Source organism: Canis lupus, chromosome 5 (genome assembly GCF_011100685.1).
Source record: "Canis lupus familiaris isolate Mischka breed German Shepherd chromosome 5, alternate assembly UU_Cfam_GSD_1.0, whole genome shotgun sequence".
Taxonomy (NCBI): Eukaryota; Metazoa; Chordata; class Mammalia; order Carnivora; family Canidae; genus Canis; species Canis lupus.
The window spans coordinates 49,677,653-49,691,111 of record NC_049226.1 but is presented as its reverse complement, the minus strand read 5'-3'; the positions used below and the strand labels follow the sequence as shown (position 1 = coordinate 49,691,111).

At 36.6% G+C, this 13,459-nt stretch overlaps 1 long non-coding RNA gene across 5 annotated transcripts in view; it reads right to left on the bottom strand.

The window, feature by feature from the left end:
• Positions 1 to 1,225: 1,225 nt before the first annotated feature.
• LOC119871878 overlaps positions 1,226 to 13,459 on the bottom strand; it is a 280,228-nt gene continuing 267,994 nt past the window's right edge. For all 5 annotated transcript variants that reach the window (XR_005359688.1, XR_005359689.1, XR_005359687.1 and 2 more), the window contains one exon: positions 1,226 to 5,163. This is a non-coding gene — a long non-coding RNA (uncharacterized LOC119871878). The remainder of the gene's footprint in view (positions 5,164 to 13,459) is intronic.

The following is a 13,459-nucleotide window of genomic DNA, read 5'->3' as shown; positions in this document are numbered from 1 at the left end:
CTCTTCTTTACCCGATTATTTGTATTGCATGTTTTGTTACATGTTCCATTTGTAGATGTCTGTGAGTTTGTTTCTATTTCTATTATAATTTTATTGATCTATTTGTCCCCAAACTAATACTACACTTTTAATTATTAGTGTTTTACATAACGATCTTGATGTCTAATAGGTCATGTCCCTCATTTTCTGCCTTTTTCCCCCCTGTCAAGGTATTTTGGCTTTCTTATATATGCCTCTTATACACAAATTTTAGAGTCAATTTAGAATTTTAGAATAAATTTGTTAGGTTGCACAAAAGCCTCAGTAAGATTTAATAGGAGTAGACAAATCTGAGAAAACTTGATAGTTTAAAATTTCTTGCATCCTGTAGATGTACAATATCAGCACAAAGAGACGTTAGAAAAGAGGCACCCTCTGCTACCATGTAATTCCTCTGCTGTTATGTAAACCTTCCTTCTGCAACACTCGTGGACAGAGTGCATAAAGGTATATGCTTAGGTATAAGCATTCCTTATAGAACTAGAACACTGGGAGAGCATTATGGAATAGTTTAATCCAACCTGCAAAAAAAGTTAGTCATCACCTAGTCAGTTCCTTAGACCCTCTATGCCTATCCTAAATGACCTGGTAAATACCAACAGGGGAACAATTATTACACTTAATCCTCATAACAATCCTTGATACATATTACTGTAGCCTCTTTTTGGTGAGGAAACTGAGACTCAGAAAGGATAATTATTACATTCGAAACTTCACTTTTGAATTGCACTGTCTGATGAATGTCTGATGAAAAGTTATTGTTAGTGAAGTTACACAAAAAATATAAATCTAACAAATAGAATTTCTTGCCTCACAGTAATAAGTAGAGGATTTGTGGATGAGGAAAGAGCCCCTCTGTTGAGATGAGACAATGCATAACATCCATGGGAGTTTAATGCACTTTAATGCTGGAGACTAGAGAGGATGGCCTCTGAACTCAGGTGGGCCGGCATTAGTGTCCCAGACTTAGGGACTTGTTGCAAATTCCTTTTCTTTTTCTTTTGGCTTCTTTTTGACATGATTTAGATTTAAAGAAAATTTATAAGAATGATACAGAGAATTCCTCTATACCTTTTCCCAGAGTCCTTAAGTGTTAACCCATCTCCACATTTGTTTTATCATTCACATACGTACACACACATTGTTTTTCTGAACCATTTGAAAGTAAGTTAGGACCATGATGGCTGTTAATAATTCAGTGTGCATTTTCTAAAAACAAGGAAATTTTATTGCATAACTAGAACAATTACAAAATCAGAAAATTAACATTGATCTAATTCTATTATCTAACCTTCAGGTTGCATTCAATACTTTTCCACTTACCCCTATCTTGTCCTTCATATCTAAAGAAAATCTCAAATCTCCTGTTGCATTCAGTCTTTGTCTTTCATGACATTGACAATTTTTAAAAGAATAAGACAGACATATTTTAGAATGTTTCTCATTTTTCAGTTTCAGGTTATACATTTTTGACAGGAATATCCCAGAGGTGATGTTATGTCCTTCTCAACACATGAGGTCAGAAAGAACATATTCTTTGTCCAAATGACTTTGGTCATTTGTTAGGATGAAATCTCTGGGTTCTTCCAGTTTTAAAATACTATTATTTTCATTTTTAATCTGTAATTATCTATGGGACAAAACTTTTGGATCTAAGTAAATATCTTAATCTCATTAATGTTTTAACCATTAGTTTTATCATCTTATGATTCTTCCCTTAGCAATAAATATGATGATGCTTGCCAACTGGTGATTTTTTTAATTTCATTGTTCTTTATTATTACATGGCCTTTGACCCAAGAAAGAACTTTTGCTTCTTCCACATTTGCTTATCTGTACCATCTGTATATCTGTATAGAGTCAATGTGGCAAGTTCCTGACCTTCATGAACCTCAGGTTTTCCTCCATAGAGGGCAATGATAATATTTACCATCTAGATTTGCTATATAGATTGAATAAGTTGATATATATAAAGTTCTCAAAATCATAAGCATCCAATAAATTGGAACTATTTATTTTAGCAATAATAATAACAATTGTCTGACTCTATTTTCATATCACTGACAAGATTGAGATGCCATTTTTTTAAGTACTTTTTGACTTTGGACAATCCATTTAATCTCTTTTGATCTCATTTTTCTCACTTATAAAACAAAGAAGTTTAGTTAAACGGTCTCTAAAGTCAATTGCAGTTCTAGTGTAAGAAACCAAGATTCTTAAATCCATTTTCTTCCAATACACCATCAAATACTCTGTACTAACTTTGCAATGTGAATATTTTCCATAATTCTTAGTGTCCTTCCAAAATTTCAAAGAATATATATTTTATCTCTGAATAAACAGTTTGAGTATTCCATTTAATCATACTTTATATTTTAGTAATATTAGTTGGTCACAGCTATTTTCCAGCTATGCTGATGATTTTTGACAAAATGTGAAATACTAAGGACAGATGGCTTGCAGCTCCAACTGTTGGGGTTTATTTTCCTCTGCCAACAAGGTCTGTGATCCTTCAATGGACTGTGGCCTCAGACCACATGATGGCTCTGATTTGCATATTAGAGGAGGAGGAATTCAAACTTTTAAAATTTCTTTTGAAAACATATAAGTCACATAAGGAAGTGTACCAGTATATAGCTTAGAATTTTCTTATAGGTAGACTTGTATGAGTCCTTACACATTGTAGAAATGAAGGATATATTAATGGAAACCTAGTAAGTAGATTAATCCTATTCTTAAACATTTCCCATAGGAAAGATTGTCTGGGAGGGTAGGAGGGCCCAGGACTTGAATTCTGAATATCTGCTTAAATCTTAGTTCTTACTAGTCCTGTAAACCATGCCAAGTTACTTAAGTTCTCTACATTTAAATTCCTTCTTATGTCAAGCTAGAATAACATGACACATTTCCTAGAGATATTTTGAGACATAAGTCAGTTCCAGTGAAAGCACCTAGTACATGATGGGTGCTTAATACGTATTTAATAAGTAAGAAAGAAAATAACTTCTGGAATAAATAAGGTTCAGAATGGCCAGAACCACCACCTTTAGCCTTTTCTACTATTTCAGCAAATGAACTTGGGAAGTTAGGAAGTACTGTCTTCCAGTTTGGGCATCTGAGGACTCTAGGAAATGAGTCCTTAATGACAGACCTAGTACAGGAGCCAGGCTGGATGCAGCATAATCATCTGAGGGGTACTCAGTCATAAGTGTTGCCTCATCTTGAAGAATGTAAATCTTATAGAAGGGCCAAGATACTTTAAGTACTTCCCAAATGAATTTGATGTTTTGGAGCCCCTGACCTAAAATTAAGAACAATGAAGAGCATACCAAGTGAGCCATCAAATCATCGAGTAAGGACCAGGACTGGAGGCACCAAATGAGCTACCAGGAGCACAACATTAATGTTGAATACTGGTACTTAATACCTGATACTTACAAGTATTTAGATATTTCACTGTACAGGAGTATAGGCTCTGAAATAAAATTATCTTGGTTCATATCTGGATCCTACCACTTCCCAGCTATGTGACCTTGGCTCAGTACATAACATCCTTGAGTCTACTTCCATATCTCTAAAATGAAAGCTTTTGTAAAGTTTAAATGAGATCATCTGGTGAAGCACCTAATTCAGTGCTGGCAGAGAGTAACCACCAAATGAATGTTAATTGTATAACTATCCTGAGTTCATCATATGCTTTAAACAAGTGTCTTTACGCATGCTGTTTCCCATGCTTGAAAAGCCTTTTCCACATTCTTCTGCTTGGTAGATTTCTTCTCATCTAAGATTTAAGATCCCACATCAAAATGCCATTCTCTTTTCTCTGTATGTTCATCTCTGTCAGTGAAATCCTTCATGTCATGCAAATCTTTTTGTTATCAGAAAAATATCCTGATTATTGCCTACCAAGTCCTAATTAATCTCCCCTTTCCTGTCTTCCTTCACACAGACCAAGCTTACTTGTCTGAATTGACTTTAGAGATGTAGTTCTTATTTATGTGCCCTTATTTCCCTACTATTTTCTCTCTAAATACTTTCGTTGGGTGAACTCTTGCTTTCTTTTTTCTCTAGCTCTACATGTTGATGATGCCAAAATCTACTTCTCAAATTCATACTATTCGCCTAAGCCTAAAACCCATATAGCAAATATCCTTCCCCAAAATAGCCTCCTGGATGTCTTGAAAACACTCCAAATTCAACATGTACAAAACCAAGTTAACTCTCACCTAAAGTTTTTCTCTTTTGTGCCACTCTGGAAAATAGTTTGGGGATCCCTAAAAATATCAAACATAGAGTTATCATACAATCTAGCAATTATAATGCTAGGTATATTCCCCAAAAAAGTTAAAACATAGTTCTGCACAAAAATTGGTACATTAATATTCATAGATCATTATTTGGAATACCAAAAAGTAGAAGCAACCCAAGTATCCACCAATTGATGAGTGAGTAAACAAAATGTGGTATATCTATACAATAGAATATTACTCAGCCATAAAAGTGAATGAAATACTGACACATGGTATAATATAGATGAACTTTGAAAAGGTGATGCTAAATGAAAGAAGCAGACAGAAATTATATGGTCCATTTATATGAAATTTCCAGAATATTCAAATCCATCAAGACAGAAATAGATTAATGGTTGCCAGGGAATGGGATAGAAGGAGACGGGAAATAATCCGTAATGGGTATGAAGTTTCTTTTGGGGTAATAAAAACATTCTAAAGTAGATAGGGTGATGGTTACACAACTCTGTGAATATATCAAAAACCACTGAATTTTGTAGTTTAAAAGCATGAATTTTGTTACATGAATTATATCTCAATTTCAAAATAAAACATCTTTTCCTATGATCCTTTTTTCAATGTATGACACCATCACTCCATCACAATCACATTCACTAACCTTGAAAATGTAACATCTTTGGCTTCCTGTCATCCCCAACACATAAAAAATGTCAAAATATTTCCAGTTTTCTCTTTAAATAATCTCTCTGAGCCATTATCTCCAAGTAAGGGATCATCTTGAATATATTCATAAGGTAGAAATATTAATTCTCAATTTTTCATGGTGCTTTATAGTTGACAAAGCTCTATTCTTCATCTTATTATCAAATGAACCCTGTAACAATGAAAAAAAAAATAATTAAGTGATTTACCAAAGTTATATAAGTTGGTTTTAAACCCAAGACATTTGATCTGGAGTCCAACATTTCTTTTGCAGCATGTTTGTGCACCTTGTATGGACATACATACAATCACTGGAAAATATCTGCAGTAGGGACAATTCATTCTCTCCAATTGTAAAGGAAGGAAGGTGAAGGTTAAAGACATACGGGCAACCTCTCATTTATAGCTGCTAAGGGGAGAGAATAATCATCACCTGAAAGTCGCCTCACCTCTCCCTGCTGGAGAAGTGGAATTCAAATGCCAGTCCGTAGACAAACAGAGAGCAGCAAGCCTTGGTAATTACCACCTGATAATTGGATTTTCTAAATTATATATTTGTTACGCAGAGTGAATTTTACATAAATTAACCATCAATACTTTAAATTAGAAGTTCTCGATTTGAGATTATTTTGCCCCTCCACCCCCAGGGACATTTGACAGTCCTGGAGATTTTTGTCAGAACTAGGTAGAAGTTGGCAGGTGCTATGAGAAGCCAGTCAATAGAAGTCAAGGATACTGCTAAACTTCTTACAATGTACATGACAGCTCCCCAAACAAAGAATTATCCAGTACAAATGTCAATAGTGCTGAAGCAAAAAAAACCAAAACAAAACAAAACAAAATGGGGGGGGGTGGGAGATACCTGGGTGCCTCAGCAGTTAAGCATCTGCCTTTGGTCAGGGTGTGATCCTGGAGTCCCAGGATCGAGTCCCACATCGGGCTCCCTGCATGGAGCCTGCTTCTCCCTCTGCCTGTGTCTCTGCCTCTCTCTCTCTCTCTCTCTCTCTCTCTTTGTGTCTCTCATGAGTAAATAAATAAAATCTTTAAAAAAAATAGTGCTGAGGCTGAAAGAACCTGCTTTAATTTTTTTTAAGATTTTTATTTATTTATTCATGAGAGACACACACACACACAGAGGCAGAGACATAGGCAGAGGGAGAAGCAGGCTCCATGGAGGGAGCCCGATGTGGGGCTCTATCCCGGGACTCCAGTATCATACCCTGGGCCAAAGGCAGGCCCTAAACCACTGAGCCACCCAGGGATCCCGAGAACCTACTTTGAATGTATTTTTAGTTATTAAGGATTGCAAGCTATATTCCCAACTGGCAGATCTCTGTTGTTTGGATGTAAAGGACTCACACCAAAACAGTTCATGGCCCAAGATTCTCAGGCTTTGCTTAAAATAAACAGTTCTTGTGGATTCAATTCAGTTGACCTAAAACTTTAATGTTTACCTACTGTATTCAAAGCACTAGGCTATGCACAATTGGGAAATATGGAAATAATTATAACATGCTCCATACCCTTCAGGAACTTCTAATTTATTAAATGTGCCAACTTCCTAAAGAACAAGGACAATGCATTCTCAGTACCTACATGATAGATTTTTAATAAATACATAAAGAAGAAAAGCTTCTCAGAATTTTTCAAAATTTTCCCCAAATTGTCTCAAGTTCCACACCCAACTTCACTTCCTCCTTTTGTTCAAAGACTTTGCCTTATACATGGCAGAGAATATTGAGTCCCTCTGAATGAACCAATTTAGTCTTTGCTTCCTCTCTTCTATATTTGTATCCAATTTTCCCTCCATCTTTCAAGTCTCAGAGAAGGGGCATCCCTCATGTTCTCCAAGTCCAACTCCTCTGTTCCATTTTTCTTTTTAGTCCCCTCACCCAACTGCATCATCTTTTAAGAACATACTTGATTAATAAACTTATATCTAACTTACATAAAATACATGATTCAGTGATCAGAACATAGGAAGTGTCCAATGAAGTAGCTCTTATATTCCCTCTCTAGTTCAAGTCTTTCTGATCTCAAAACATAATATACTCTTAATCTATATCCACCTTTATTTTTTTCCTTCTCCTTGGAACCAACTTGTCTCTGTTCCCACGTGCTTATTTCCCCCTAACTTAACATTTTGAAACCTGATTCTGCCTCTACTACTCACTGAAATTGCTCTTGAAGATGATTACCTCTGTATTGCAAAATTCCAAAGACCACTGGTTCTTGAACTCTTTAAAGGATGTGCCCTTTCCTACAAAAATGACCATATATATACATACACAAAAAGTTTTCATAACATTTTCAAAGAACTGACTGATACATCCATTGACCTCTAGTCAAAAGGCATTGCATTTAACAGAAATTAGTTCTCACTGGAGAACTCTTGCATTTAACACTGTTTTCTCTGGATACCTGGGGCCAGAGAGAAGACATTTTACCATAACTTTTTGAACACCTATTCCATACCAGAGCTATGTAAGATAAGCACAGAGAGATAACAGAATGAGATCTATATCCTTAAGAAACTTGAATTAAGTACTGTTTGGGGAAAGAAAACATAGCTTTGACATTTCAAACCTGGGTGCCTGGGAATATGGTGTTGGAATTTATTTAAAAAGGGAATCAAGTGGGCAGCCCGGGTGGCTCAGCGGTTTAGCACCGCCTTCAGCCTGGGGCGTGAGCCTGGGGACCCGGGGTCGAGTCTTACGTTGGGCTCCCTGCATGGAGCCTGCTTCTCCCTCTGCCTGTGTCTCTGCCTCTCTCTCTGTGTGTCTCTCATGAATAAATGAATAAAATCTTTAAAAAGGTGGGGGGAGGGAAACCAAGGAAACAAAGTGATATGGGAATTCAAGCACTTAAGTTTGGCCTTAGACACATTGTGATTGAGGAGTAAAGAAAGATATCCAGATGGAGAAATGGGGAGGTGGGGGTGGGGGATGGAGTTCTAGCCCTCATAATGGAGATTTTGGCCTACTAAGGAGAATCTGAAGCTCAAATTTGACTTGAATCAAGGATCAAACTAAGTAAGGTTTCAAAGGTCTTATTCTTTAGATAACCTTCCATAGAGAGATCTTTAAAAATCAATATTCAGGTAAGAATTTTAAAATTTAAGCAGTGGATAAAGTCAATGGTCATTGGATTCAGATAGATGTGATGTTTGAGACCTTGAGCAAATATGTAAATTTACTAAGTGCTAATGTCTTCATCTGCAAAATCATCATCATCATCATAATAATAACATAATATAATAATAATAATAACTAACTTACTATGTTGAAGAATATTTAGTGAATTGTACTGTCTTATATACAATAGATGGCCCATAATTAAATCATGTGATTAAATTATGTGACATCATTATTATTTTTACTATTGGAATTTATTTTAATTAAGTGCTCATTTATAAAGTCTTGAAGACTTTTAAATCAACTTTTTTGTTATTGTTTTATCCCATCCATATTCAAGAAAAAGAGCCAGGAAGGTATATTTCATAAATTATAACTTCCTGGCATCAGTTCCTTGAATGTTCTGTACCTTCATCCATCTATAGGATGACGGTAACTTACTTACGTCCAGATTTATGAACCTAAGGCTCTTAGAGTTTTTCAGTTACAAAAAAAAAGTTGGAATGAATGAAGACAATTGAGTCATTAATTTATTAATTCATTTATTCATTGAATGCACATTGAATATATTCTATATACCAGGAACTGTGATAGGTATTGAAAATAAGGAATAGAAAAGGGGCAGCCCGGGTGGCTCAGTGGTTTAGCACCGCCTTCAGCCCAGGGCCTGATCCTGGAGACCCGGGATCGAGTCCCACGTCAGGCTCCCTGCATGGAGCCTGCTTCTCCCTCTGGCTGTGTCTCTGCCTCTATCTCTCTCTCTCTCTCTCTCTCTCTCTCTGTGTGTCTCTCATGAATAAATAAATAAAATATTTTTTTAAAAAGAGTATATCTATATAAAGATTATAGACTTATAAGGACATTTAAAAAATGATTTCACTAATTTACAATTCTAAACTGTGATAAGTACCAGAGATGAAAAAAAGAGCAAGTTAGGAAATAATGTGGTAGGGAATCTGATCTATTTAGACATCCAAAGAAAGTCTCCTTGGAGAAGTGATATTTGAACTGAAGAGTCAATTGAGTGATTGTCAGGGGATGGGGCACAGTGAAGAGTTTTCTAAGCAGAGGAAACAGCATATGTCAGGACTCTACAGAAGAAGGGTAGAATGTAACTTAGAGAAAGAGAAAGAGGGAAAATCAAGTTCTATTAGCAGATGTGTCAGCAATAGAGGAACACTACTTGGATCTCCATTCAAAGAACTTCCTCTGAGAAGTATGGTTGATTGTCAGCCTCTAGACAACACACTTTGGATCAAAGTGTTCATACTGAGACAAGGTTTTTGCCAAGTTGCTTTCAACCAGTGACTAAGCACAGTGTGGGTGCTAGAGCTTTGTCATTCCCACTTGATGCCTCGAATAGGCAATCTTTGCTTAGAGATTTCTCATTAGCCTGGTCAACGATTTCTCAAAATTGCACTGTAGTCTGAAACTCTTTCCACTTATTATCCTTCTTCTTTCCCTTTATCTTGTGGTTACTTCTGTTCCCTTACCCTAATCATTCACACACTTTAGATCAATCCCAAATGTACCATTTTCATCTTAGAATGGACTACTCCTGTCCCCATTTGACTTAAAATTGGTGGCTCTGACACAATCCAGCCCATAATGGGTAGTTCCCATTGCATGTTCTTTTGGTGACCCATCAGCAAGCCTTCTGTTTCTTCTAGGACGCAGTAACCCACAGGAAACTACTTCTCCAAAGGCGTATAATTTTCCCTTGCAGATGACATGGCCATATCCAGAATCTCAGGGACCTATGCTATGATTCTCCCAATAGGGTTTACCATAAACTCAATACTACATCTTTCCCACCACTGACACTTAAAATTCTGTAGGAAAAAATAAAATAAAATAAAATAAAATAAAATAAAATAAAATAAAATAAAATAAAATAAAATAAAATAAAATAAAATAAAATAAATAAATAAAATAAAATAAAATAAAATAAAATAAAATAAATAAAATAAAATAAAATAAAATAAAATAAAATAAAATAAAATAAAATAAAATTTCTGTAGGGTCTGCACAAGCAGCAGGGTTGCTTGCACTGCAGCCTGGACCTCAAAAATGAGCTCAAGGCCACCAAGAATATACTGAGGAGAAGGGGTATTGGCATCACTCAAAACTGCAATAGTGGCCCACTAGGCAGGCCAAAACTGACACTAAGAGAGTGGTCTCAGAACTGGGGTCCTTACTAGCCGTGGACATGATGGAGCCCCTATTTCTTTAGGTGATAACATTTAAACACCAGAAGCCAGGTCCACTGTGACCTGGGCACTCTCCTCCACGAGGATATCTTTCCAGGTCCCACACTGGTAAAGTGATCAGCAATTATGTTGAAACTTTGTGCCAAGAATTATCTATCCCCAAATTCCACTCAGGATGGGGTTTTCCTTGCTAGCTGGTCAGTGCAAGAGCCAGTTCCCAAATCTTTTTTCTCAAATCACTTTCGACACCACCTTTTTTACAGTTTAGGTCCTCTGAAAAGCAGAAAACAAAATGGATTTGATGAACAAGGTGTTTATTGGGGGAAATGTGCAGCTGAATTATAGCTAAAGTCAGAGGTGGGTGGACTTGAAAATAAGCAGAAGAGGAAAATCTTTACTCAGGTTTAAGCAGTGAACCTGTTTGTCCACATTATGTAGAAGGAAAATTGGCCTAAAGTTAGAAGACATACAGTGTCCTAGACAATAATTAATCATCTAACCAGATCATAGGAACCTTAATGAAAAAACCTGGACGATTAAAGACGGGAACATCTGGGATAGAGCCTTGCGAATGGACATATGTGAGAAACCACAGAGTATGAAAAGTTTTGCATTACACATTAATGCACCCCAGGAAGCATCCATCATGGAAGAGACATTGAAGAACAAAGAGACAAAATGACTCAGCCAGTTGACATAAACCAGCCTTTATAATCAGCCATTCCAGAACTGGTATGATGGACATGTGAATGGAGCAGCCACAGAGGCAGAAATAGGTGTAATGCATGAGCCAAACATCTGGATTCCACCTTATTGAAACTGATCTAGCTTTTATTAATTCTGAATGCTTAATCCAACCAGCCATTTCATAGCAAGTTAACTACACTGTGTCCCTTCCATCCTAGATGGACAAGTAGTTCATCTTCAGAGTGAGATATCTATTCTCTAGTAGATTTTCTTGCTTACCAAACTTCAGCCAGCACTAAAATTCAAGGATTTATGGAATGTCTAATTCACAATCATGAAACATCAATCAGATTAGCATCTGATAAGGGACCCACTTCAAAGTGAAACAGGTGCAGTAGCAAGACCATGACTGGAATTCAGTGGTTGCATAGGGACAGAAAGCAACCATAATACTTTTAAGTGAATTTGTTTATATTAATTATCCATAGCATTTACATAGATTTGAATGGAATCACATATCTATGTGTATAGCAGGCTGCAAATTCAGGTAAGAATTGATGTGTTGAGTTTGAAATCCACATAAGAAGACCAGCAAGCTGGAAATTGTCAGGATTTCTGTGTTGCAGTTTTGAAACAAAACTCCTTCTTCAGGGCAGCTCAGGTGGCTCAGCAGCTTAGCACCACCTTCAGCCCAGGGCTTGATCCTGGAGACCCAGGATCGAGTCCCACGTCGGGCTCCCAGCATGGAGCCTGCCTCTCCCTCTGCCTGTGTCTCTGCCTCTCTCTCTCTCTCTCTCTCTCTCTGTGTGTCTCTCATGAATAAATAAAATCTTAAAAAAAAAATTCCTTCTTCAACTTCTGTCTCTGCTTTTGAATTTTACTATAAGCAAGAAGGAGAATCCACCCAGTACCTTAAATACTTTTCTTAGAAAATCCCTAGCTAAATATCCAAATTCATCACTTATAAGTTCTGCTTTCCACACAGTAGAACAAAAGTCATCTCATCCTCTGCCACTTTATAATAAAAACCACCTTTTCTCCAGTTCTCAATGTTTTTCATTTCTGAGACCTCACTAGAAACAACTTTCACATTCATATTTCTACCAATAATCTCTTCAAGGCAATTGAGCCCTTTTCCACCAAGTGCCTCAAAACTCTTCCATCTTTTGCCTATTACCAATTCCAAATCCACATTTTTGGGTATTTGTTACTGCAGCACCCCACTTCCTGGTACCAAAATTTATATTAATTTCTTAGGGCTACTGTAACAAAGTATCAAAAAATGTGTGGCTTAAAACAATAGAAATTTATTGTCTCACAGTTCTGGAAGCTCCAAATTCAAAATCAAGGCGTCATACTCTCTCTCATCAAGGGCCATGCTCTCTGATGGCTTTAGGAAAGAATACCTCCCTGCCTCTTCTAGCTTCTGGAATTTGCTGGCAACCCTTATTGTCCTGAGACTTTTATATGCACCATTCCCACCTGGCTATCTTCTCTCTCTGTGTCTTCACATTGTTTTCCCTCTGGGAGTGTCTGTTCCTGTGTCTAAATACCTCTTTTTTGTAAGGACATTAGTCACATTGGATAAGGGCCCACCCTAATAATCTCATTTTAAGTTGACTACTTGTCTAAAGACCCTATTCCCAAGTAAGATCACATTGCAAGATGATAGTGGTTAGAATTTCAATACACTGTTTTTTGGCAGGAAATAATCTAATCCATAGCACTATGTGAAAACAGTTATTCAGGCTAAAAATAATGTTCAAGTTTATTTGGACAGTCAAACCCTTGAGAGGCCATTCATTCTAAGTCTTACAAGTTGAAGAAATTACTAACTTTAGCCCAATCTCTTTCATTTTACAAGTAAAAGAAATGAAGTCAGAAATCAAACCCACATCTTTTGATTTAAAATCCAGCCCAATTGTATTATATGATCCTACTCCATCCTTTGCCTAAGCCATTTAAATATAAGAGATTCTAAAAAGGCTTGTTTTTCAAGTAATCAGAATACTTGGGTAACAAAATGTATCATTTCCCAGAGATTTAAAAATCTTTGATTGGATGCAAATACTTTTAATCACCTAAATGGAAAATATAGTGCTTTGAAGTTATATCAATCACGTTTGGCTAAATTGTAGAAGGCCCAAAATCTTACTGGCTTGCAAAAATAAAGATGTATTCCTCCCTCACATTACCTGTTCATCATGGGTCAAGTCTGGCTCTGTTCTGCTTTATCTTCATGCCATTACTCAGAGTGAGGAGCAGCCCCTCTTGGGGGCATGCAGAAATGAAAGGGAGGCCCAAGCACAGAGCGTCTTCCTAAGACTGAGCCTAGACCAGGAAAAAGGGAACTCTCTCTACTCCTCATTCATCATGTTACACACACCAAGTAACAAACAACAATATATCACTGAGGATGATAAAAAAGTATAAACAA